At 52.1% G+C, this 5,476-nt stretch overlaps 1 long non-coding RNA gene across 1 annotated transcript; it reads right to left on the reverse strand.

The window, feature by feature from the left end:
- Positions 1–847: 847 nt before the first annotated feature.
- Positions 848–3,965, reverse strand: LOC128943542 (uncharacterized). The gene is made up of 3 exons (XR_008483729.1): positions 3,907–3,965; positions 3,068–3,204; positions 848–901 (listed from the first exon to the last, which is right to left on the reverse strand). It is a non-coding gene; the product is annotated as an uncharacterized LOC128943542 (long non-coding RNA).
- Positions 3,966–5,476: the final 1,511 nt, after the last annotated feature.

A 5,476-nucleotide genomic window follows, 5' to 3' on the forward strand; every position in this document is an offset into this window, starting at 1 on the left:
TTGATCTGTGGGAGCATAGGAGGGCTCTGCACACGGACCTGGACAGGCTGGATCCAGGGGAAAGAATCCAACAAGTTGCAGCTTAAGAAGACCAAGTGCCAGGCCCTGATATTTGGCCCTGGTGCTACAGGCTGGGGACAGAGTGGTTGGACAGCAGCCAGGCAGAAAGGGACCTGCAGGGACTGATGGACAGCAGGCTGGACATGAGCCAGCAGGGTGCCCAGGTGGGCAAGAAGGCCAATGGCTCCTGGCCTGGATCAGGAATGGTGTGGCCAGCAGGACCAGAGCTGCTGTGCCAGCACAGATCTGCCCCCAGCTATGCACACAGACATTGCTGCTGCAGCTCCAGAGAAGGGAACACAAGGGTATATCTGGAAAAAAACTTTGCTGCGAGATCCTTTAGTTCCATTAAAACCACCAAGAGTGCAGCCCCTCGTTGACACAATCTCTGGCCACAGGGAAGATGGAGAGAAACAAAATGAGAAAAACTGCAAACCATGACATTTCTTTGTGGAAAAGATTAGTAAGGTAAAACAAAGAAAAAGAACCTCCAAAATGAAGCCAACAAGAAGTATCAAAGATGACTTTTATTACAAGAGATTTGCAGAATTTGGCCAGCAGTTTAATGTCCCTGAAACCATCCAGTCATCAGTTTCCACACTGCAGCCTTGAGCTCCTGGTTCCTCAGGCTGTAGATGAGGGGGTTCAGGGTTGGAGGCACCACTGAGTACAGAACTGACACTGATAGATCCAGGGATGGGGAGGACATGGAGCGGGGCTTCAGGTCAGAAAATGTGGCAGTGCTAAGGAACAGAGAGAGCACGCCCAGGTGAGGGAGGCAGGTGGAAAAGGCTTTGTGCCGTCCCTGTACAGAGGGGATCCTCAGCACGGCCCTGAAGATCTGCACATAGGAGAAAACAATGAACACAAAACAACCAAAGCCCAAACAGAAGGAAAATGCAAGAAGCTCAAGTTCCCTGAGGTACAAATTTGAGCAGGAGAGCTTGAGGATCTGTGGGATTTCACAGAAGAACTGGCCCAGGACATGGCCATGGCACAGGGGCAGGGAAAATGTATTGGCTGTGTGGATGAGAGCATTGAGAAAGCCACTGGCCCAGGCAGCTGCTGCCATGTGGGCACAAGCTTGGCTGCCCAGGAGGGTCCCATAGTGCAGGGGTTTGCAGATGGACACGTAGCGGTCATAGCACATGATGGTCAGAAGGAAAAACTCTGCTGAAATGAAGAAGAGAAAGAAAAAGAGCTGTGCAGCACATCCTGTGTAGGAGATGTTCCTGGTGTCCCAGAGGGAATTGTGCATGGCTTTGGGGACAGTGGTGCAGATGGAGCCCAGGTCGCTGAGGGCCAGGCTGAGCAGGAAGAAGAACATGGGCGTGTGCAGGTGGTGGCTGCAGGCTACGGCGCTGATGATGAGGCCGTTGCCCAGGAGGGCAGCCAGGGAGATGCCCAGCAAGAGGCAGAAGTGCAGGAGCTGCAGCTGCCGCGTGTCTGCCAATGCCAGCAGGAGGAAGTGCCTGATGGAGCTGCTGTTGGACATTTGCTGGGGCTGGGCATGGGGACCTGTTCATGGAGAAAGGACAGTGACAAGTCACGAGAGGCTGCTTGGAGCCAAACCTGATCCATTACCTGCAGACTGTCACACTGGGACTCACTCACCCTTGTTCCTGCTCTGGTAAATCCTTCACCTCGGTCCCTTCCTGAGCTCCAGTTGTGCTGGCTGAGTGTGCCAGGAGCAGCCAGGCTTGTGCCTGGAGGCTCTCAAGGAGCCATCCCTGCCCTGCTCCCCTGGGTTTGTGGCCCTGTGGCAGAGGGACAAGGCTGGATATTCAGGATTTGTCAAGGAAATCACTCTGAATGCAGAAAGGCTTGGTAGCATCTACACTCCCAGTTCTATAAGACATGGATGGCAGGAGTTGTTTTTAGGAATTTTATTCCTCCCCACACATCGTTCCTTGCTCTCTGAGGTCAGAAATCCCCAACATTTCGGCTGCACTCAGAGTTTGCCACTGAGAGATGGGAGAGCCAAAGGATTCCCTGTGGCTCAGGGAAGATGAGGGGCTGGATGGGCTTGTTCCCAACTGCCCTGGCTTTGCACCTTAGGCTGCAATCAGAGCACAATCACACTCCTGGGTCACCCTGGGATAAACCAGACCCTGCCCAGAGCAGAGGGATCCCTGAATGTCTCACCCTCTCTCAAGGTCTCTGGGCAAGTTCTCAGCACCCCCTTGTGCCAAGGACACTCACGGCTCCCTTGGCAAACCGAGCAGCATTTCCTCAGCTCTGGCAGCTCTGCCCTTCCCCATGGGACATTCAGGGAACTCCCAGAGGCTCTGGCACAGATTTGCACCCAGGAGGGCAGCTCAGAGCTTGGAAGGGCACAGCAAGGAGATCCCCAGCTGTGCCCATGATGGGATCTCAGGGAGGGGGCTCAGCTCATTCCCCTTTCCCATGGACTGCTTTGCCCACAGCCCCACAGGTGCCAGGGAAGCTTGGACACCCCATTCCCATGGAAAGCCCTGCCTGGCTGGAATGCCAAGGGCAGTGCCTGACTCAGCTGCTGCAAATGCCAGAGCCTCCCTGAGAGCAGCAGATAGCAGTGACAATATCAGGGCAGGGCAGAACCACAAGAAGATGTTGTGGTGCTGTGCCTGAGAGAGCAGGGCAGAGACAGCCGGGCACTCAGGACAGTTTTCCCGTGCCCAGCTGTGCCCGGCACCTCCCACACACCAACAGTGCCCTCCTGCCCCCAGCACTGCTCTCTTCAGCACCCTCTCCTTCCCTGAGCATGTCCCTGGGCCTGGACATTCCCTCCTGAGAGGAGCCTTGTCCCTGCCAGCATTCACAGAGCCCATCCCAGCCTGTGTGCTCTGGCTGGGGCCCTACAGAAACCTGCCTGTGTGCAGGGCCCTGGCTGGGGCAGGCTCTGTGTGCAGCTGGGCAAGGGCAGCTCAGGAGAGCCCTGCTGGGCCCTGCAGAGGTGATGCTGCTGCTGTCCAGGGCTGAGGAGTTGCTGAGGGCCCTTTGGGAGGCTCCCAGCAGAGAGACTGACCACCCAAAGTTACAATTCTGGAGTCTCTGTAAATGTTCAAACATTCCTTGGATGATCCTGTGTGTCCCTTTCAACTCAGAATGTTCTGTGATTCTGGGATTACAATTCCTGTTCTGCTTCTCTCACCCCCCTGTTGTCTGTAATCCAAAGACAAAAAAAAAACACCCTTGCAACAATGTTAGAACAGTAAACTAAAAACCACACACAGTAAAGTAAAAACCACACATGAATTGGAAACTTCCAGTTGTCCCAGTGGGGATGTAGCACATCCTGGCCCCTGATTTCAGCAATTTATTAAGGTTGATTAATTAGGATATTTAACAGGAACATCCAATAGCAGATTCAGTTGCCCTGGTTACATATCCCTGGGTCAACCCAGTGGAGTAGGTCCAAAGGCTTCTTTGCCTTCCCTTTTTATTATGACTGCTCATATTCTGGTGAGAAACCAGAATGTTCTTCTTGTAGATCCTATTCCTGATAATAAGACTATACAGTGTTTCCGGAATGTATTTAGACAGTCAGCTTATTGTTCTAAAATCTAAGAGAAAGGTTGACAAACATACTAGATTTAATTAAAGATTATAGTTATAGAAGAATTAAAGGTTATAGTTCTAGAATTATATAATAGTAATTTGACCTAATTAAGAGTTTAATAGATTTAGGGAAATATTATATTTTTATAACTATATAATAGTAATTTGCAGAGCTACAAAGAGATGAAAAATGTATAAAAACAAAAATCTTTATGTCATCACCCTAACCTTCCCACTCTACTCGAAGCCGGAAATTGAAAACACTCTCATGAAAGCTCCTGATCTTTCCAGCAATCCCATGCTTACCTTCTTTGGGAAGTGTCCTCCGGAGCTGTGCCCAGGCTGGTCTGGAGCTGGGAGCAGCCCTGCCCCACCCAGCCCCTCTCAGCAGCAGCCCCTGCCCTGCTCAGTGTGGCTCCTTCCCCCCACAGCTTCTCTCCAGCACTGGGAGCAGCTGCCAGGGCTGGCTCAGAGCTGTCCCTGGCAGGCAGCAGAGTCCCTGCCCCAACACAGCGCCCTGGGCTGCAGGACCCTGCTCTGCAGGACAGCCCTGGGCACCCCTGGCTGCAGCCCCAGCTGCTCAGCCCTGCAGCAGAGCCTGGCAACAGGAGCTGCCTTGGGCTGTGCCTGGGCTGGGGCAGCAGGGAAAGCCAGCCCTGCCCTAGGGCCACAGCCCTGCCCTGCAGAAGCTCTGAGAGTCCTCCTGAACGGTCCTAAAAGCTGTGGGATGTGCCAGCTCCAGGAGATCCCTGCAGGAACTGCAGCTTCTCTTCCCACAGCCAGGGAATGACTGTTTCAAACCTGCGATGATTTCTGCTCTAGTTAGCCCTGAGGTAGCTCTGCTCTGTGCTCCCATCCCAGACTGAGTTTAACCCCTCTGTGCCCCTGTGCTGTGCCCAGGGTGGCTGCAGGCAGTGCCCCAGCCCTGCTGGGCTGTGCACAGGAGCTGCTCCTGGGCAGAGCTGTCTCTCTACAGCACTGCCCTTGCCAGGATCTGCCTCTTTGCCAGGAGCCTCTCTGCAGGTTTTTCAAAGGACTTTGATTTGGCTTTTAACTTGGAGTCTCTGGGAGGTTTGTGCAATCATGGCCTCCAATCATCTGCTGTAATTAGTCCCTGGAGAGGCTTTGTCAGTAACAACACTCATTGGGGCTCAGTAATACTTCAGGGTACTTTAGTTTTTTTAAGGTATTTGGTGTTTCCCTTTTGATACAGGCTCTGTGAGAGCTTTGTACAATCATGGCCCCAATTTACTGCTTTAACGAGTCCCCTGAGAGCTTTGTACTGACACCCAGTAGTGCTCATTAATACTTTGAGATACTCAAGGTTTTTAAGGTACTTTGGATTTTCCTTTCTACACTGAGTCTCTGAGAGGATTTCATGCCATCCTGGCCTCCAATACTCTCCTCCAAGGAGTCCATGAGGAGCCTGTGTTGGGGATGGACCTCAGAGGGACGCATTCATGCCTCAAGACATTTTGGGGTTTTTGTCCACCTTTGACTCCTGGAAAGGTTTGTGCAATCTCCTCTCAGGCCCTGAGGTTTCAGGGCTCAGCTCCAAATGCACCATGTGCCTCATTATGATCAAGTACATCCTGACAAACCATGGTTTTGCGTTGATTTCCTTCTACTGTAGTGCAGTTCACTAGGAAGTTCTTTTTCTATTGTTATGGAGAAGTATTTCAAATAGCTTCCAATAAGTCCATATTCCTGTTTTAAGGGTGTATGGTTCTCTTTAGAGAAGGAATGATAGCAGCATTCTGTGACTGATAGACCCAGGGGCTTTCCTAAGGAGGTCTGGCCTGCTCTGAGAAGCTGTGTCCTGAGATCTGACCCAGTGTGGACAGCCTTGCTCCACATTTCCAAACCCCATCCTGTC

This window comes from Melozone crissalis, unplaced genomic scaffold, assembly GCF_028551555.1.
Source record: "Melozone crissalis strain CALT ecotype California unplaced genomic scaffold, PUWL_Pcris_2 ptg000046l_1, whole genome shotgun sequence".
NCBI classification, from domain to species: Eukaryota; Metazoa; Chordata; class Aves; order Passeriformes; family Passerellidae; genus Melozone; species Melozone crissalis.